At 51.2% G+C, this 21389-nt stretch overlaps 1 protein-coding gene across 3 annotated transcripts in view; it reads left to right on the top strand.

Moving 5' to 3' along the window:
• Positions 1-8802: 8802 nt before the first annotated feature.
• The window catches only part of LOC119960832 (collagen alpha-3(VI) chain), a 105789-nt gene continuing 93202 nt past the window's right edge, over positions 8803-21389 (top strand). The window contains exon 1 of one of the 3 annotated variants that reach the window (XM_038788430.1): positions 8803-9102. The gene's annotated coding sequence lies outside the window, so the exon portion shown is untranslated. The remainder of the gene's footprint in view (positions 9103-21389) is intronic. The other 2 variants (XM_038788422.1, XM_038788438.1) reach the window with 2 other exon arrangements.

Genomic DNA, 21389 nt, shown 5'->3' with positions numbered 1-21389 from the left:
ATCAGTCTCTGGCACTCAGAATTCACGTGTAATATTCAGACTCTCCATCTCAGCCTTACACAACTTACAATGATGTCAGCTCCATATCCACCTCCTGCTACTTCCACATACCTGGAGCTATTTGGGCACATCACCCAAACACAGTACAACACTATTACATACATTCCAGCTTCCTTCTTGCTGCAGATGGTACACAATAGAAAGGAGCAGAGTAGAACCAGGACACAGATGTCTGCCTCTCCCCTGAGGAAATGGTTCTGTACATTATGGTGCTGAATGTTACACAGCCCATGGTATCCAGCGTTGCTGCTAACATCAGATATGATGGTAGTTATGTTCCTGCGTTATGCCCTCTCTCAACTCCCAGCTTTGACATGAAAGGGCAGCGGAGGATGATGTGATCTTGCACATCTTCGTTTTCAACCCACCGCCTTTCAAACCAAAGGCTGCTGGTGCCAGCTTCCACCTAAGCTGTCACTGCCTTTATTCTTTCAAATATCAATTCAAGTTGTACCATCAAATAATTGTCACTTTCAGCGACCAACGTGCTTATTGAGAACTGGAAGAGGAAATGTAGGAAATGCATGCAGCATTTGAATTGATATTTGAAAGGCTAAAGGCAGTGACAGCTTAGGTGGAACCTGTCACCAGCAGTCTTTGACTCTGATGAAACTGGTTTTGTATTTTCCAGTTCTGATTTTAGCTTGGGGTGGAATTTGGGCAAGAGGTTGTAGCTTTTAAATAGTTTTGGCATTGGCAGCATGAGACCCAGACAATTTTATCACTTACTCAGCTCCATATGGTTCCCAGTCAATTGTACATCCTCTCCTAGATCTTATCAAGCTGGTATGGATTGTCCCTCACTCTGGCACCAGAAGAAAAATATACCATGTGATACTCTCAATTCTGCTTACAAAAGACTGATTTCTCCCCCTAATTATTATACACCTTACAAGCACCACATGACAATTCTTCTGCTCCACGTTGCACAAGCGTGTTCTCACAGAGAGGGCATGAGAGACGCAACGCGAAGAAAATTAAAAAGTTGGAAATTTGGGAAGGGTGAGAATCCGCATCAGAGGCGGGAGGATCTGCTGCTTTGGCTCCAAAACTTGTATTGGTTCATATAAGCTTGGGACAATAAATGCTTCAAATATATTTCCTGCTCAGAGTGGAGAAAAAAAACTCAGAAAATAATAAGGAAATATAACTAATCAAGATTAAGATATGGCAGGACAAGCTGTGACCATGGATTTTAGGGTGTGGGAGTTTGTGGATGGCAAAAATGTCCTGAGCAAACACATCTGGGGTAGATGTCTTTGTCTCGAATCTTTCTGGTATGGAGTCATTACGCTGGAGTGCGAGTTGGAGCCACCCTGATGTACAGAGAGCGGAGCAGTATCTGGACAGTTAGCTCTTGATTTTGATTATATGTTACAGAGAGGGTCAGGTTTGGAAGAGATTGGTGTGTACAGAGCAAAGGGGAATCAGGTGAGATAGGGAATGAGGAGAGCCTCCACCTATCACTGGCCCTCTGTCCAGCTCTTACTGCTACAACACCCCCCCCCCCCACCCCCCCATCACAACAGGATAAACTTCATCCTATTTTCAATTGTCTCTAGCTCTGACAAAGAGTCAAGCAGACTCGAAATGTTAGGAAATAGAAAATAGAAGCAGGAAGAGGCCATTTGGCCCTTCGATCCTGCTCCGCCATTCATAATGATCATGACTGATCATTAAGTTCAATACCTTGATCCCGCCTTCCCCCCTTATCCCTTGATTCCTTTTGCCCCAAGAGCTATATCAAATTCCTTTTTGAAATTACACTGTTTTTGTCTCAATTTCTTCCTGTGGCAGTGAATTCCTCAGATTCACCACTTTCTGAGTGAAGAAATTTTATATAATCCTGACAGTGCAGAAGGAGGCCATTTGGCCCATCTATTCTGCACCGGCCCTTGGAAAGAACACCCTACCTAGGCCCACGTCCCCAGCCCATCCCCATATCCCCATCTAATCTTTTGGCCACTAATGGGCAATTTAGCATGGCCAATTCACCTAACCTGCACATCTTTGGGCTGTGGGAGGAAACCGGAGCACCCAGAGGAAACCCACACAGACACTGGGAGAATGTGCCCACCATCCGGAACATTAACTGTGTTCTCTTTCCACAGATGCTGTCAGACCTGCTGAGATTTTCCAGCATTTTCTGTTTTGTGTTAGAGAATGAGGATTGGCAGAAAATGATCCTCTTCAATGGATACAATGTACTTGTGACCTGTGAGGATGGGAGTAATGAATGACAGAAGGACACCGAGAATGCAAACCAGGAACCCTGAAGGAAAAGGAGGGTCATGTGGTACTTGTAAAGGATTTAATAACTAGGAGGGCAGATACCATTCTTTGTAAGCAGAATTGGGAATATCACAGGGTGTACTGTCTTCCTGGTTCCAGGGTGAGGGATGTCCTAAATCAGCTTGAAAGAATTTGTGAGAGGGAGGTGAGGGGCAGGGGAGGATCTAAAAAGCAAGACATCAGCGGTTGTAACCCCAGATTATTACCAGAGCTATTTACAAATTGTTATAGGGATAGGAGGGTAAACAGGACACCTTGGATGGAGAAGGAGGTAGAAGGTAGAAATGATGAAGAAACAACAAAGGAGGGTATATAATGCATTGCTGGTGAATTCTTCCGCCAGAATTCTCCCCCCCCCCCCCCCACTCAGCCCTAGTGCCAGGTTTCCCCACTAGGGACGCAGCGAGCTATTGGCCACTGGTGGGATCTTCTGGTCCCACTGAAGTCAATGGCAATTTGTATGGCTCGCCAACTCCGTTGTTGGGCAACCCACCGTGGGAGGGTTGCTTCGGCGGGATCAGTCAGAAAATCCCACCCTTCCAAGTGAGAACCAGTTCAAATGCGATAGGTTGAGAAGAGAAGTGAAGAGGAAAATAGTATTGGCAAAGAGAGAATCCGAGGAGAGAATGACAGTCAACATGAAAGGTAACCCAAAAATGTTCTCCCAGCATGTAAATAGGAAGGGGGTCGGAAGAGGTGGATGGGTCCTTGTAGGAATAAAGAGGATGATATATATTTGAGACTTAAGAGAAGGCTGGAATATTAATGAATTCTCTGCAATAGTGTTTGCTCAGGAAAGCAAATCTGAAAAGATATCAGTCGAAATGGAGGTGGTGGAGGAAATCCATAGTCTGAAAATTGAGAGGGAGAATATGCTTGCGCCGTCGGGAACTCGGTCCATCGGTTAAAGAGGATCGTGAGTAGGCCGGCCGATGAGGCAGCAACGGCCTTGCGACTGCACGTGGCATGCGTCGTGATGACACCGGTTTGGAGGGGTTGGAGAATCGCAAACCGGTGCCCATGGGCAATGTCACCCCCCACACACGTGGACACTACCTCACACCTCCCCAAGTGAGGATGCCTTTCTATGGGGTCCCTGGGGCCTCCCCTCTTCAGAGGCACCTACTTACCTGCTCTGCAACCCCCACACTTCAAACTCATCCTCCATGCTCCTTTCAGCTGTATGGCCCCCTTCAGGCCCTGACCCTTGGCAGAGCCACCCTTGCACCTGGGCACCCTTGCAGTGCTCCTGCCAACTTGCTAGTGCCCCGTGGAAGCTTGGCAATGCCAGGGTGGCAGTGCCAAGATGCCAGCTGGGCAGTTGCAAGGTGCCCGAGTTCCAGGGGGAGGACCAGGGAGCCACCCTGCACTATCCCTGGCCACCCAGGGGTTTCAGGTGGACTGGGAATTACTCAATAACCTTATAAAGCGGATGAGCCCTTGATTGTTATGGGCGACACGGGAGCACAGTGTTTAGTACAGTTGCTTCACAGTGGACCATGGTTCAATTCCAGGCTTGGGTCACTGTCTGTGTGGAGTCTGCATGTTTTCCTCGTGTCTGCATGTGTTTTCTCCGGGTGCTCCAGTTTCCTCCTCCCACGTGCTTGTTAGGTGAATTGGACATTCTGAATTCTCCCTCTGTGTATCCAAACAGGCGCTGGAGTGTGGCAACTAGGGAATTTTCACAGTAACTTCATTGCAGTGTTAATGTAAGCTTACTATTGACACTAATAAAGATTATTATTATTTGGAAGGAGTGGTGTGGGAAAGAGGGGTTCCATTTCATTGGACACTGACATCAGCACTGTGACAAGAAGCAACTGTACCATTGGAATGGCTCCACCTGAACGAGGTTCCTGACAAAAAGGATAAAATGAGTGGTCACAAATAATTTAAATGCTTAATTGGGTGGGGAAGTAGAACTTGGTGGAAAAAGTAGCATGAATAATAGTTCAATGATAAACAAGAAACGAGTGGAATAAATGTCAGAAATTGTGCTTTAGACAAAACTACAAAATGCAAAGCGATTGAAAAGGGGAGAAAAATAAGAAATGTGTGCATAAAACATTTCTTGAATGTGTCTCAGAATGTTTTCAGCAGAAATATGCAGGTGAGAGATAACACAAAACTAAAAGAAAATATTAAAAATGCATTTTCTAGCAGATGGGAAACATACAATGAGCAGCAAAGGTGATGATACAGATTGTTAGAGTTACAGAAAGGGAGTGTTAAAATAAACTTGCAAGGGATACCAAAACCAACACAAAACATTTTTAAATCACTTATCATAGAATCATAAAATTTACAGTGCAGAAGTATTCCATTCGGCCCATCGAGTCTACATCGGCCCCTGAAAGAGCACCTTACCTAAACCCACACCTCCACCCTATCCCCTAACCCAGCAACCCCACCAAATATTTGGACACTACAGGGCATTTTAGTGTGACCAATCCACCTAACCCGCACATTTTTGGACTGTGGGAGGAAACTGGAGGAAACCCACGCAGACACGGGTAGAATGTGCAGACTCCGCACAGGCAGCAACCCAAGCCGGGAATCGAACCTGGGCCCCGGCACTTTGAAACAACAGTGCTAACCACTGTGCTACCGTGCCGCACCCTTCTCGGCTTCTCGATCTTCTGGCTATGATCAAGCATGAGATCAGGTTTAATGCCTGTTCTTGTCAGCTTGGATCTGATACATCTCTCTTGTGGCGACCATGAATTAAATTCAGTTTGATTTTGAATTGGTTTTTGGAGCAAGTTAGGAGATGGATTAGGAGTTTGCCTCTGTCCATTCTGCATTTTGTCTATGAGAACTATGAGAAAGGAATAAAATTTAACATCGTATTTGGGTCAGAAATGCAAGCAAAATAACAGTAAAGAAGAATCTGATGTCACGAAGTCTGACAAATCCCCAGGACCAGGTGGTTTCCATCTGGAGTTTAAAGGGAGATGGTGATATGACTGCCGACGCCTAAACTATAATCTTCCGAAGTTCTCTCAATATCAAAACTTTTCCCATGGATTGTCAAATTAATCATGTCATTCAGTTATTTCAGAAAGGTGAGAGGGAAATATAAACCAATGAGGAAATGACCAGAGTTTATAATTAATGGGGTGACTGAATACCTTGAGGATTTCCAGCTGATCATAGAAAACCAGCATGGATTTGTAAAGCGTTGGCCTGTGAATCTGGTTTAAATGTTTTGAACAGGTGACTAAAGTGACAGCCAAAGAAAGGAAAATAGAAATTATTTATATGGACTTCCAAAAGACAAGAGACTGCTAACTGAAGTGGGAGCTCATAGAATTGACTGCAAATTTGGTGACTGGTAAGTGGTAAGGGACAGAGAGTAGGGACAATGGCAGAATTGGCAGAATGTGACTAGTGGCATCCCGCAAGGATCTGGGTTGGGTTCTCAATCATTCATTTCCAATGATTTAGATGATGGGCTAGTAGACCAGTGCATCCAAATTTGATGTTGACACAGAGGTCTCAGTGTTATAAACAGTGTAGAAGGAAGCATGACATTACAAATAAAAGTTGACAAATTAAGCCAATGGGTAACATTGTGGCCAATGGATTTCAACGAAGGCAATTGCGCGGTCTTGTAAAAAAAAATTAAATTAGCACTCTCCGAAGGGTAAGAATCTAGAAAACAGTGGAAATATCAAATGAGATTTTGGGAACCAGCTACATGGGTCATTGAAATGTCATGAACAGTTACCTAAAATAGTCAAAAAGGCTAAAGGAAGGGCAGCACGGTGGCGCAGTGGGTTAGCCCTGTTGCCTCACGACACTGAGATCCCATGTTTAATCCCAGCCCTGGGGGACTATCCGCATGGAGTTTGTACATTTTCCCTGTGTTTGCGTGGGTTTCTCCCCCACAACCCAAAAGATGTGCAGGGTCGGTGAATTTGCCATGCTCAATTGCCCCTTAATTGGAAAAATGAATTAGGTACTCCAAATTTATATTTTAAAAAAAGGCAAAAGGAAAGTCTGTCTTTCAAAAAATCAGGGCATCGTTTTTAAACAGAGCTCTGATTGAAAAGAAATAAAAATTTAAAAAAGGATCCTCCCTGAGATCACAGACACCCCTGCCACAGACACAGGGCTCCCTCCCTTTCCCAGGATACCCCCCTCCCATGGACACGCCCCCTCCCACAGAGACCACTTCAAGTCACCTGCTACTGCCGCCATAGCTGTCTTGACTTAAGTGGGGAAGGAAGGATCAGTTGAGAAACTAGAGAGCCAAAATCATTCAGACCATGAGTGGAAATGTCTATTATTGGTAAACTAGACCCATTTAACTAAGGGACTGAGGATTGGAGTTGGAACATTGAATGGCTCCCCTATTTTTTAGTGCGAATGAGATCACAGGTGAGGACAAACAGAAGGTGACATTTCTGACAGTTTGCGGGCTACAAACATATGACTTTTGTGTGTCCCCAATGAGTTGAGGGCCGTTCAAGTGTCCCAGTACAAGGGGCAATTTAGCACGTCCAATCCACCTACTCTGTACATCTTTGGGTTGTCGGGGTGAGCCCCACGCAGACAAGGGTAGAAAGTGCAAACTACACATGGACAGTTACCCGGGGCCGGGATCGAACCTGGGTCCTTGGTGTTATAATGCAGCCGTGCTAACCACTGCTCCACCATGCCGCATCTTACATTTGTTGTTGTGCACCTCAATCCCCCATTCCACGACAGGGGTCACACCCGCTGAAGTTGTTGTCTCATAACATTTGTATGTAGATTTTTGGAGTAGTGTAATAAGGGACTTCAGCGGGAGGAATGTGGTAGAGTGGTCCCTTCATGGGGGTGGGTTCTGAGACCATGTGACTAACTCCGTGCCAATCGCACAGGAGTGCGTGAACCTTGGCCAATAGGTATTTTGTGCGGGGCCCTGGCAGCAGGACCGCAGGGAGTGTTGTCCAGGGAGCCGAAGTGTTAAGACCTGTTGTATAGTGTTCTGTGCCTGTTACCAAACTGCCTTTGCCTTTCATCAATAAATCCCTTTCTTAACTACTTGGAAGCTCCCAGTGTATGTCTCGAGCCACCACAGGATTATTGGTCATCTTGCCTTCATAGGGGCAGCATGGTAGCATTGTGGATAGCACACATGTTTCACAGCTCCAGGGTCCCAGGTTCGAATCCCGACTTGGGTCACTGTCTGTGTGGAGTCTGCACGTTCTCCCCATGTGTGCGTAGGTTTCCTCCGGGTGCTCCGGTTTCCTCCCACAGTCCAAAGATGTGCAGGTTAGGTGGATTGGCCGTGATAAATTGCCCTTAGGGTCCAAATTGCCCTTAGTGTTAGGTGGGGTTACTGGGTTATGGGGATAGGGTGGAGGTATGGGCTTGGGTAGGGTGCTCTTTCCAAGAGCCGGTGCAGACTCGATGGGCCAAATGGCCTCCTTCTGCACTGTAAATTCTATGAAATAAAGGGCAGGATTGTTCATGCCTATGGCATGTCTTACAGTGCCAGAGACGGTCTGGCCTGCAGTGGAATCTTCCAATCCCGGTGCTGTCAACAGGGTTTCCTGTTGTCTGCACTCTCCACAGCCAGAAAACCCATGGCGGGGGGTCACCGTCAGTGAGACTGGAAGATCTCGCTGGCTCGAACGACCGGAATGTCCCACCCAAAGTTTTAACACAGCTTTTGGATCCCTTACTTCCATTAATCTCTCCTATTAGGAAAGAACAAAGAACAAAGAACAAAGAAAATTACAGCACAGGAACAGGCTCTTCGGCCCTCCCAGCCTGCGCCGATCCAGATCCTTTATCTAAACCTGTCTCCTATTTTCCAAGGTCTACTTCCCGCCCATTCATATACCTGTCTAGATGCTTCTTAAATGATGCTATCGTGCCCGCCTGAAAGGTACTTCCTTTCATAAAATAGCCCCTGTTGTCAACAGTATATTTTTAAAAAAGCACCTCACTGGTTTCCCTTGTTAATCTCTTCCTCCTCAACAATTTGCAGCAGTCAGGAAGGGAGCAGGATGTCAGCAGGTACGTCTCTGGGGAGAGCAGGATGTCAGCAGGTACGTCTCCGGGGAGTGTTTAACTGCCTGACTGTTCAGCTTCCATGGGGCAACCTGTGTTAAAATATTTCCTTCAGTATTCATCGTGATCAATACTTATTTCACCCCTAGCTTTGGCACTAGTTAGTTGCACATTGGACAGTGGACAAATTAAACTTTGAAGCATTTTCCATTTGAATGCCTGATAACATAATTCTAAAATCCAAAACAAGGAGGAAGGAATCAAGGAAAGTAAAAGCAAGAGAGGGGATATGTTTAATCTGTTGAACACGGAGTACCATTGCCTTAATGCAGAACAATAAAAATAATGGTATTTTTTCACATTTGGCAGATATCAGTAGAACATTTAGTCTCGCAACTACACATTCCTAACAGACTACTTGCTGCATAACAAATAGCTCAATTCTGGATACGGGAAGACAGGCAAAGGCAGTAAGAGGTGCAAACGATCAAAACAGCCAAAAAAACAGGAAAAATGAATTCTGTCAGAACCTATAAGTATTGCAAGCATTCCCAAAATATCTACCAATGAGTGGATGGATTCTCGCACTCAACTCATTACATGCCTCTTGTGCCGAGTTAAATAGAAAAGAATTACAAATAATATTGTTCAAACGATAAGAAGCAGCACTGACTCGACATCCTTCACCAGAAGAGTTTAGCAGATATACATCTTCTTATTTACTTCATTAAAGCTGTCATGACGGTAAGTGGCTATTTCACAGATCTAACTGTACAGCAGGAAGTAATTTCTTTAAGAAGCAGCAAAGATTCAAGAATGTTTGTTATTTTGTCGTGTAAGATTTTACTGAGCTTTCGTTTTTTTCAAAAACATATCAGCATTACCTGAGATCGTATTTTAAAAAGCTAGGAACCATTTAGACTGATTGTAAGCAATTTAACTATTTAGTTTTACAATTGCTATTTCACCTTTCTGCAGCTAATATAATACATTTGCTCCAAAATACCTTGGAAGAAAAGATTATAATTTTGTAAAGATTAGTCATAAGTGGCAAAATTCTCCGCGGACCGTCGTGACGCCGATTTCCGGCGAGCAAAAGCGGTGCAGATGACTCCGGCGTCGGGGCCTTCTTTTAGGCCGCTAATCTCCGTTCCCGGAGGGGCCAGCATCGGACCGACGCCATACGCGTCATTTTAATGCGCTGCAGAAGTGGCGCATTGAGAGAGAGAGGACGGGTACCAACGTGGGGAGAGGAGGAGAGGGAGGGGGGAGGAGAGGGAGGGGGGAGGAGCGGGAGGGGGGGAGGAGACGGAGGGAGGAGGAGAGGGAGGGGGGAGGGGGGAGGAGAGGGAGAGGGAGGGGGAGGGGGGATGAGAGGGAGGGGGAGGGGGAGGAGAGGGAGGGGGAGGGGGGAGGGGGGAGGAGAGGGAGGGGGAGGGGGAGGAGAGGGAGGGGGAGGGGGAGGAGAGGGAGGGGGAGGAGAGGGAGGAGGGAGGGGAGGAGAGGGAGGAGGGAGGGGGGAGGAGAGGGAGGAGGGAGGGGGAGGAGAGGGAGGAGGGAGGGGGAGGAGAGGGAGGAGGGAGGAGAGGGAGGGGGAGGAGGGAGGATAGGGAGTGGGAGGGGGGAGGAGAGGGAGGGGGAGGGGGAGGAGAGGGAGGGGAGGAGAGGGAGGGGGAGGAGAGGGAGGGGGAGGAGAGGGAGGGGGAAGGGGGGAGGAGAGGGAGGGGGAAGGGGAGGAGAGGGAGGGGGGAAGGGGGAGGAGAGGGAGGGGGAAGGGGGAGGAGAGGGAGGGGAAGGGGAGGAGAGGGAGGGGGAAGGGGAGGAGCGGGGGGAAAGGGGGGAGGGGGGAAGGGGGAGGAGAGGGAGGGGGAAGGGGGAGAGGGGGGGAGGAGAGGGGGGAGGAGAGGGAGGGGGAAGGGGGGAGGAGAGGGAGGGGGGAAGGGGGGAGGAGAGGGAGGGGGGAAGGGGGGAGGAGAGAGGGGGAAGGGGGGAGGAGAGAGGGGGAAGGGGGAGGAGAGGGAGGGGGAAGGGGGAGGAAAGGAAGGGGAAGGGGGGAGGAGAGGGGGGGGAAGGGGGGAGGGGGGAGGTGAGGGAGGGGGGAAAGGGGGAAGGGAAGGGGGAGGAGAGGAAGGGGAGGAGAGGAAGGGGGAGGAGGGGGGAGGGGGAGGAGGGGGGAGGGAGGGGGAGGGAGGGGGAGGGGGAGGGACGGGGAGGGAGGGGGAGGGGAAGGGAGGGGGGAGGGGGATGGAAGGGGGAGGGGGAGGGAGGGGGGAGGGGGAGGGATGGGGAGGAGGGGGGAGGGAGGGAGGGGGTGGGAGGGGGGGAGGGAGGGAGGGTGGAGGTAGGGAGGGGGGAGGAGAGGGGGTGAGGAGAGGGGGGAGGAGAGGGGGAGGAGAGGGGGAGGGGGGGAGGAGGGGGGGGGAGGAGGAGGGGGGAGGAGAGGGGGGAGGAGGGGGGAGAGGGGGAGAGGGGGGGTGCGTGTTTACCGACCTTCAGAGTGAGGGGGTGTGGGTACCGGCCTTCAGAGGGAGGGGGAGGGGGGTGTGGGTACCGGCCGTCAAAGGGAGGGGGAGGGGGGTGTGTGTACCGGCATGAGAGAGAGGGGGGGACGGCGTTGGAGGGGGGTAGGGGTGGTGGTGAGGGGGGTAGGGGTGGTGGTGAGGGGGGTAGGGGTGGTGGTGAGGGGGGTAGGGGTGGTGGTGAGGGGGGTAGGAGTGATGAGGGGGGTAGGGGTGGTGAGGGGGGTAGGGGCGTTGGAGGGGGGTAGGGGTGGTGGGGAGGGGGTAGGGGTGGTGGGAGGGGGATAGGGGTGGTGGGGTGGGGGCAGAGGGGGGGGCGCCGCTGCCCCCAACCCCCCCCCACCCCTATCCCTACCCCCACCTCTACCCCCCCACCCCTACCCACCCCCACCACCCCTACCCCCCTCCCCAGCACCCCTACCCCCTCACCACCACCCCTACCCCTCTCACCAGCACCCCTACCCCCCTCACCACCACCCCTATCCCCCTCACCACCACCCCTACCTCCCTCCCCACCACCCCTACCCCCCTCCAACACCACCCCCCCCATCTCTCTCAACGCCGGTACCCCCTCTCTCTCTCAACGCCGCAACCCCCCCCTGTCATCGCCGCACCCCCCCCCTCAACGCCGCACCCCCCCCCTCAACGCCGCATCCCCCCCCCCCCCCCCAAGACACTCTCTCTCCCCCCCTTTCCCCCACCCCCAAACGCCGGTACTCTCTCTCTCTCTCCACCCCCCCCCCCCCCGCAAACGCCGGGACACTCTCTCTCTTCCCCCCCCCCCCCTCCCCCGCACTCGCCCTAGGTCACTGATGATTGACGCCGTATTAAAGCTACTCTGTTTTTCGCCGACGTGACCCATGGCCACGTCGGCGGGACTCCGGCTCATCCGGGCCGGAGATTTGGTGAAAGTAAAAATATAATGAAATCCCGCCGGCGCCAGCTGTTCTCAGAGGCTGCCGGCGGGATTTGCACAACGTCGGTTTTTGGCCGGTCGGAGATTTAAAAACCCGGCGGGAGCGGGAATAACACCGCCGCTGGCCAATTCTCCGACCCTGCGTGGGGTCGGAGAATTTCGCCCCAGGTTTCTAAATTAAAATACTTTTTAAATGTTGTGTCTCTGACTAAAATTATTTCAGATATAATTATTTCCTCGATTTGACCAGATTAGTTCTAGCTAAGACAGTGGTTGGGTAACGGCTCCTTGGATTCTTAATGCTCCATGAGACTGCAGAAGGGATTATTTTCCTTTATCTCAATGGGAAATTATGTGAAATCCTCATTTTAATAATAATAATCCTTATTAGTGTCACAAGTAGGCTTACATGCATACTGCAATGAAGTTACTGTGAAAAGACCCTACTTGCCACATTCCGGCACCTGTTCGGGTACACTGAGAGAGAATTCAGAATGTCTAATTCATCTAACAAGCATGTCTTTTGGGACTTGTGGGAGGAAACTGGAGCACCCGGAGGAAACCCACGCAGGCACGGGGAGAGCGTGCAGACTCCGCACCCTTGACATGTCTGACAACCGTACCTCAAGATGCTCAGGGTATTTAATTTGAATTACTGCACACATTTGGGCCATAACTTCCCCCAAACAAAACACTTTTGCATGAATGGACCATTTCCAGACTGTTAAATGTTGACAACCAATTAGCGTTGGTAGGTGGGCAGTGGACAGGGGAGAACCAAGCAGAGTGGCTGAATGGGGCTGGCAGGTCCACTGAGTGCTGTTCAGGTATTTGGAGAAGGAGCTGGTGGCTCAAGCTGGAAGGTCGATACTGATGCTGCAAACAGCAGCCACATCCTGACTCTCAACACAATTCATTTGAGCTGTCTGCAGGGAAATGTTTCCAGATAAAAACACTTTGCAGTTCATGTGCTGCAAATATGATTTGGCTCTTTCAAAGTCTTCTCAGCGTGCACATGGACACAGAGGTGATCAGGAGGCACTTTGGCCTCCTGTTCACCTCTTGTCTTCTGAGAGACGACAAGCTGTCCTGGTGTCATTAGATAGGTCCCCTTATCCCCCAAGAGCTTATTGAATAAGCGCATTTACTTCAGCAGCTTTTCCCCGGCGGCTTTTCAAATATGCCGGTTATGGTTCCGGGCACCTCATTGGCGGGCCGCATAAAAACCTTTGTCGGGCCGCATGCGGCCCGCGGGCCATAGTTTTCCCACCCCTGTTCTACGCCCTCCTCTAGATCATTTATAAAAATGACAAACAGCAGTGGCCCCAAAATAGATCCTTGTGGTACACCACTAGTAACTGGACTCCAGTCTGAACATTTCCCATCAACCACCACCCTTTGTCTTCTTCCAGCTAGCCAATTTCTGATCCAAACTGCAAAATCACCCTGAATCCCATGCCTCCGTATTTTCTGCAATTGCCTACCGTGGGGAACCTTATCAAACACTTTACTGAAATCCATATACACCACATCAACTGCTTTACCCTCATCCACCTGTTTGGTCACCTTCTCAAAGAACTCAATAAGGTTTGTGAGGCACGACCTACCCTTCACAAAACCGTGTTGACTATCTCTAATCAAATTATTCCTTTCCAGATAATTATACACCCTATCTCTTATAAACCTTTCCAATACTTTTCCCACAACAGAAGTAAGGCTCACTGGTATATAGTTACCGGGGTTGTCTCTACTCCCCTTCTTGAACAAGGGGACAACATTTGTGATCCTCCAGTCTTCTGTCACTATTCATGTAGACAATGACAACATAAAGATCAAGGCCAAAGGCTCAGCAATCTCCTCCCTAGCTTCCCAGAGAATCCTAGGATAAATACCATCCGGCCCAGGGGACTTATCTATTTTCACACTTTCCAGAATTGCTAACACCTCCTCCTTATGAACCTCAAGCCCTTCTAGTCTAGTAGCCTGTATCTCAGTATTCTCCTCGACAACATTGTCTTTTTCCTGTGTGAATACTGACGAAAAATATTCATTTAGCACCCCTCCTATCTCCTCGGACTCCACGTACATCTTCCCACTACTGTCTTTGACTGGCCCTATTCTTACCCTAGTCATTCTTTTATTCCTGACATATCTATAGAAAGCTTTAGGGTTATCCTTGATCCTACCTGCCAAAGACTTCTCATGTCCCCTCCTGGCTCTTCTTAGTTCTCCCTTTAGGTCCTTCCTTGCTAACTTGTAACTCTCGAGCGCCCTAACTGAACCTTCACGTCTCATCTTTACATAAGCCTCCTTCTTCCTCTTGATAAGTGATTCAACTACTTTAGTAAACCATGGTTCCCTCGCTCGACTACTTCCTCCCTGCCTGACAGGTACATACTTATCAAGGACACGCAGTAGTTGTTCCTTGAACAAGCTCCACATTTCAATTGTGCCCATCCCCTGCAGTTTCCCTCCCCATCCGATGCATCCGAAGTCTTGCCTCATCGTATCATAATTGCCTTTCCCCCAGCTATAACCCTTGCCCTGCGGTATATACCTCTCCCTTTCCATCGCAAAAGTAAATGTAATTGAATTGTGGTCACTATCACCAAAGTGCTCACCTACCTCCAACTCTAACACCTGTCCTGGTTCATTACCCAGTACCAAATCCAATATGGCCTCGCCTCTCGTTGGCCTAGCTACATACTGTGTCAGGAAACCCTCCTGCACACATTGGACAAAAACGGACCCATCTAAATTACTCGAACTATAGCGTTTCCAGTCAATATTTGGAAAGTTAAAGTCTCCTATAACAACTACCCTGTTACTTTCGCTCCTATCCAGAATCATCTTTGCAATCCCTTCCTCTACATCTCTGGAACTTTTTGGAGGCCTATAGAAAACTCCTAACAGGGTGACCGCTCCTTTCCTGTTTCTAATCTCAGCCCATACTACCTCAGTAGACGAGTCCTCATCAAATGTCCTTTCTGCCAACGTAATACTGTCCTTGACTAACAAGAGATGGGTGTCTTAGTGTACATGGTTCTACCATGCCAACCTCTGGATCCATGTGTGTTCCTGTTTCCGCGGGCAACCACAGCCCCTGCCCGCCTGCCCCATTGACCGCCCATAACTCCCTCTGACCGTGGAGGCTTCTGACCGCGAAGCTGAAAGCTACAGGTAATAATTGGCAATTGTACTTAAGTGAGCATTTCCAACACTCCAAGTGGGTAGGCGTGGATAGGCGTGTCAAGCAGCATGTGGGAGCTATTGCCTGACATCCCAGCAGCCAACATCCGAACCCCCAGGGACTGGGCCCCAGCACCTGGAACATTCAGCACCCAGAGCGTGGGTGTGTGCACCGAGGAGAGGACCAGCGCCTGGTACAGGTAACGTTACATACATGTGTCTGGGGTGCAAGGTGTGGGGGTCTGGTGAGTAGGGGCCCCACTGTGGCCATGGGTTCATGGGTAGGGCTGTCAGGTAGGCGGGGGGAGGGAAGAGGGTTCCAAGACCTCGTGTCTGAATAGATGGGGCAATGGGTCATGGGAATGCTGCTCGGCCTGAATTGCAGAAAAAAGTGCCAGAGATGTCATATTGGTTGAGGTCAACGATATTTATTATATAACAAATGTGTCCCCAACTGCCCCAAACCCCGATGGTGCCCCCTTCTCAACCCCCCCCCCCTCACCCAACCACTCCTTACCTCCTCCCCACATCCTTCTCCCCCCGTGCCCTCTCGCTGATCCTCAACCTACTTTTTGCTCTACTGCTGAACATATGTGTGCCCCCATGATGCACATCAGAGGTGGAGGCAGCCTACCACCTACTGCGCCCTATGTCATTCGATGACGCTGGAGGGTGTCCTCTGGGGGCTCTGAGGCTGGAGGGTCCGGGACGTTCTCAGGAGGGCCTCGGCAATGCCAACCTGAGACTGGGATATATGCCCCACAGCGCCTCATCATGGTCCACCTGCTACTGGGTCATGCCTCCCAGTGACTGGGGCAAGCTGTTGAGGTGCTGAGCTGTGGCTGTCACTGACTGAGCCACACCTTGGGCATTTCCACTCATGCTGCCGACGTCGTGCTCCAGGCTCTCCACTGCAGTCACGCATTGCTGGTGCCATCTCCTGCTCCACAGCCTCTAGGCCTCCTCCAATCAGCTATGGATCTGCTGGAGGGTCGCTGACACCCCCCTCGGTATCTTAAGGCCACATTCTACCATCTGCATCAGCTCCAGGTAAACCTGGTCCAGAGGCTTAGCATCTGACAGGGACCCAGCTGGGTCCTGGAATCCAGCAGACCTCCGACTGCTGTCTCACCTGGGAGTTCCTGCCTCCACTGATGTACATCAGCAACTGTGTGGTGTCACCAGAATGTGCCCCAGAAGTCTGACCACTATCTTTGGGGGTGAAAGCTGCGACACTTTGACGGTGGTCCCCTCTGGCTCTCCTTGGCTCAGATTGGGCCATGGAGGGGAGGTGGTGGAATGAGGAGAATGGCATTGGGGAGTGTGGTGATCCTCATTCATGAGTGATGAGCTGCGTCAGTTCCTGCTCAGCAGGGGTATTGCCTCCAGCAGGACAACCAGCTACAACCCCCCTGGAAATGGGCAGGTAGAGAGGGAGAACGGGATGGTTTGGAGGGCTGTCCAGTTGGCCCCATGGTCCAGAAACCTCCCAGCCGCTCGCTGGTAGGAGGTCCTCTCCATCCGGTCACTACTGTGCACTGACACAAATAACACACCCCATGAACGTGTTTTTACCTTCTCCGGGAAGTCCACATCCGGGGTGTCTCTCCCAACTTGGCTCGCAGCTCCAGGACCGGTCCTGCTCCGTAGGCACGTCCGACTCCACAAGGCGGACCCCTTGGTGGACAGGGTACACTTGCTCCACGCCAACCCCCAGTATGCCTACGTGGAGTTCCCCGACGGCCGCCAAGATACTGTCTCCCTCCGGGACCTGGCACCGTCAGGTTCCAGCCAAACACACTTCCCCACCCATGCGCCACCCTCCCCTCCACCAGCTACCAACATTAACCCCACCAGGTCCATCCCTCCTTTCCCTGTCCACGCAAGAAGACAAAGAGGATTTTGGCACGCTCCCGGGATCATCCGACTACTGGCCAGCACCAACACCGCCAGCACCAACGTCGGTGACACCAGCACCGACATCGCCGCCACCGTTACGTCGCTCCCAGCGAATCGTCAAAGCACCGGATCGACTGAACCTCTGACGGGCACCGGACCTTCAAAATGGACATTTTTGTCCTTCCCCACTCATTCTGTAAGATACTGTACATAATTCGTAACATTGTATATAGTTCCACACCACCCCCGCCGGACTCATTTTTAACAGGGGGTGAATGTGGTGAACCACTGTACACCTGTATTAGGGGATGTAAGGTAGGACCTATACTACAGGCTCGCCGGTAGCCCCTGCCCGCTGGCTCCGCCCACTAGGAGCTGTATAAATATGCATGTCGTCCATTGATCTGCCATTTCACCAGCTGCAGTAGGAGGCCACGCATCTGACTGCAATAAAGCCACAGTTGTACCCAATCTGAGTCTTTGTGCAATTGATCGTGCAACAGGGAGGTCGAGGCCCAACTCACCCATGCGGCCCGATGGAAGTCGCTGACCTCCTTCCGGCACTGGGTGCCGGGCCTCCTGCTCACACTCCCCGAGCTCACGGCTGTGGCAGCTTCCTGCCAGGCAGCACTAGCTGCCCTGTGGCTGACCCTCTGAGACCTTTCCATCTGGCCTCTACCACGTTCAGTAATCTGCCCACGTCGGCGTCCCCGAATCGTGGGGCTGGTCTCCTCGGCGGCAGGGCTGCAAGCTGTGTGGGGGTGACTGTACAGGATTGGTTTAAGTGCTTCTCTCCATTGTTAGTGGGGGTGGGCGGCAGGTATATTCCCAGCGAATCAGCCGGCTGGACCAGCGTTTGTGGCGTGAAGCCCATGGGGCCTCGTTAAGCGGACCCATTATCGTTTTATAGCTGTGACAGCTTCGCCGGGCCGTGCGTCGGGAAGCTCTCGGATGTTTCTGCTCGCTACCACACTTAGAAACCTTTTGGTCAAATCTGTCCATTGTGTTTCTGTTTCTGCTTTACACAAACTCACCAATCTCACATCAGCCCTGGTAGATTTTACATAGGTTTGGTTTATTTGAAGATGGATCACAGATGGCTCAGCGGACATCTCATTTATGGAGCCAGTAACTATTAGTCACAAGGGTAACACAGCTGCAATTCCTACACACACAATACCAGCTACTGGTTACATGCTGCTTTATAGCTGGTTACTTACTTTTCTCCACATTCCCTGAAAATAATAATCACGGCATGCCCTGTTTTGCACCCAAGATACAATTACGTACTTTAAGAGTAGAAATACCTGCACAGTTGGGCGATTCTGAAAACTATTCATACAAAACATAGATCTCTGTTTCAGAGATAGAGGCCGGGATTCTCCCCTACCCGGTGGGGCGGGGGTTCCCGGCGGGATGGAGTGGCGTGAACCACTCCGGCGTCGGGCCGTCCCAAATGTGTGGAGAATTCCGCACCTTTAGGGGCCAAGCCCTAACCTTGAGGGGCGAGGCCCACGCCGGAGTGGTTGGCGCCCCGCCGACTGGCGGGAAAGGCCTTTGGCGCCACGCCAGCCGGGGCCAAAGGGAATTTGCCGGTCAGCGGGAGTCCGCGCATGCGCCAGAGGGTGAGCGGCTGCTGACGTCACCCGCGCGCATGCGCAGGGGAGGGGGTCACTTCCGCGTCCGCCATCGTGAAGGCTATGGCAAACGCGGAAGGAAAAGAGTGCCGCCACGGCACAGGCCCGCCCGCCGATCGGTGGGCCCCGATCGCGAGCCAGGCCACCGTGGGGGCACCCCCCCGGGGCCAGATCGCCCCGCGCCCTCCCCAGGATCCCGGAGCCCGCTCGCGCCGCCTGGTCCCGCCAGTAAGTTAGGTGGATTTGATTCCCACCGGCGGGATCGGCATGACAGCAGCGGGACTTCGGCCCATCGCAGGCCGGAGAATCACCGGGGGAGGGGGGGTGGGGGACGCCGACAGGCGCGGCGCGATTCCCGCCCCCGCCGAATCTCTGGTGCCGGAGACTTCGGGAGACGGTGGGGGCAGGATTCACGCTGGCCCCCGTCGATTCTCCGACCCGGCAGGGGCTAGGAGAATCCCGCCCAGAGTCTGTATAATGTTCATGTGGCTTGTTAATCCTCCTGGATCTCATGATGGTCTGACCTTCCTTAGGTATTGTTGAACTGTGGGTGCGTTGTCATCCTGTGTGTTATCAGAATGATATTCCGCAATTTCACTTTCTGAGTTTGGATGTGTCTTCGATGCAGTTGGAGGCCAGAGTGTTATCCGGTTGTACTTCTTTCTTGTTATGGCAGGCTCTTTTCTCCTGTTAATATGGAAGAACATCTCCTTCTGGATCCTTACACGGCGCAACATCAGCTCCAGGGAGCCAGCTGTGAACTGAATGACAGTTTTGTCACGTTGAAAATCCATTAGTACAGTTGCTTCCACGACTCATTCACTTTGACCACCGTCCAACATTCCTTTAAATAATTCTGCTGAAATCTACTCATGTGGGTCACCTCCCTGCCCACTTTGGCCAATTATTTGGGAAACCCACAAGTCAGCTGCAAAGGCAATGACTCAGTTAAAAAGCTAACGACAGACATATTGAAGCTATTTCCAAGCTGTTAAATGCTCTCCACCATGACTCAAAATTTGCATATTCTCTGTCCCAAAATGTTGTTTTCTGTATATTCAGCACTTGAAGAGGCAGATAAGATTCAGTGACAGATTCGGACAATCTTCTTCTGACTGGCCACACTGGTGAAAATATGGTCCAGGTAGTAATTTCCACCACTGCCTGATTGTTTTTGGAATACGAAAGTAAAGCTGAACTGCAGTGTGCTGAACCAATGGACAGCTGATACCTCATCTGGCAGCAGCTGCTGAGGACCACCCCTTCCAGTAAACACTGATTGAGAATTTGCAGCCCAGAAGCACTTAATTTTCTACCTATTTCCATTAATGACAAAACATCAGGAGCTGCGAGCTATTGAATTCAGTAGCTAGGGGAGGGGGCTGACAAGGTACTACCCGGGAAGTACCCTGCATGAGCCTCCCCCCCCCCCCCCAGAATGCTGTACTCACCTGAGCTCCCCTGGTAGTTCTGCTCGCCAGGTGCACACCTTCAGAGACCAGTCGGGCTTCATGCTGTTCTGCCGTCAAGCTGCCGTGGATGGATTATTTGACAGGGGGAATGATTCCGGCGTCCGGGCCTGATAATTACAAGGTAATGTATTCAAATGAGGTTGAAGGTCACTGACGGGGGGAATGGGACAAAGCATCATGGCTACATGCCAGTACAAAACGTGACTTTGCACTTCTCGCGATATTTTCCACTTCAATCGCGGGACCCACTTGACATGAACAGGAACGGAAAATCCTGCGCTCCGAAAACTAGTGATTCAAAACAAACCTGTGGACTTTAACTTGGTGTTGTAAGACTTCTTACTGTGCCAACTCCAGTCCAATGCCGGTGATGCACGATCAATTGCACAAAGATGAGAGTTGGATACAACTGAGGCTTTATTGCTCTAAGATGTGCGGCCTCCCACAGCAGCTGGCGAAATGGCTGCTATACGGAGGACACACATATTTATACTCTGCCTACTGGGCGGAGCCAGCAGGCAGGGACTACCGATGTACTTGTAGTACAGGTCCTACCATACATCACCTAATATGGGTGCAACAGTGGTTTACCACATTCACCCCCTGTTACAATTGGGTCTGGCGGGGTGGTGAGGAACTATACACAACAAATGAGTTATACCTTTGCAATATTGGAGAGAACAAAATTGTCTTTTGATGTCCAGTGGACCAGTTAGAGATTTAACCGGTCCAGGGCCTTGATATGCCGCTGGGAGTGACGCAGTGGTGGCGGCGATGCCGATGCTGGTCTGATCTTCAGTGACTCTGGGAGCGTGCCAAAATCCTTTTGATACTTGGGCGTGGGCAGGGGGAGGACGGATGGTCCCGAGTGGGTTGCTGCTGGGAGCGCCGGGGGAGGGGAGGGAGGCGCCGGGCCGAAGGGGTGTGTGTGTGTGTGTGGAACCTGCTGGTGCCAGGTTCCTGAGGGAGACAGTATCTTGGCGGCCGTCGGGGTACGCCACGTAGGCATACTGGGGTTCCGCATGGAGCATCTGCACCCTCTCCACCAACGGGTCCGCCTTGTGGAGTCGGGCGTGCCTACGGAGCAGGACGGCTCCTGGAGCTGCAAGCCAAGTCGGGAGCGACTCCCTGGATGTGGACTTCCTGGGGAAGTCAAAAATACGTTCATGGGGTGTGTTGTTAGTGGCGGTGCACAGTAGTGACCAAATGGAGTGGAGTGTATCAGGGAGGACCACCTGCCAGCGGGAGGCCGGGAGGTTCCTTGACCATGGGGCCAGCTGGACGGCCCTCCATACTGTCCCGTTCTCCCTCTCTACCTGTCCATTTCCCCGCGGGTTATAGCTGGTCGTCCTGCTGGAGGCGATACCCCTGCTGAGCAGGAACTGACGTAGCTCATCGC

Source organism: Scyliorhinus canicula, chromosome 2, assembly GCF_902713615.1.
Source record: "Scyliorhinus canicula chromosome 2, sScyCan1.1, whole genome shotgun sequence".
Classification (NCBI taxonomy): domain Eukaryota; kingdom Metazoa; phylum Chordata; class Chondrichthyes; order Carcharhiniformes; family Scyliorhinidae; genus Scyliorhinus; species Scyliorhinus canicula.
Note: the sequence above shows the minus strand (reverse complement) of the source record. Positions and strands in the feature narration are given on the sequence as shown.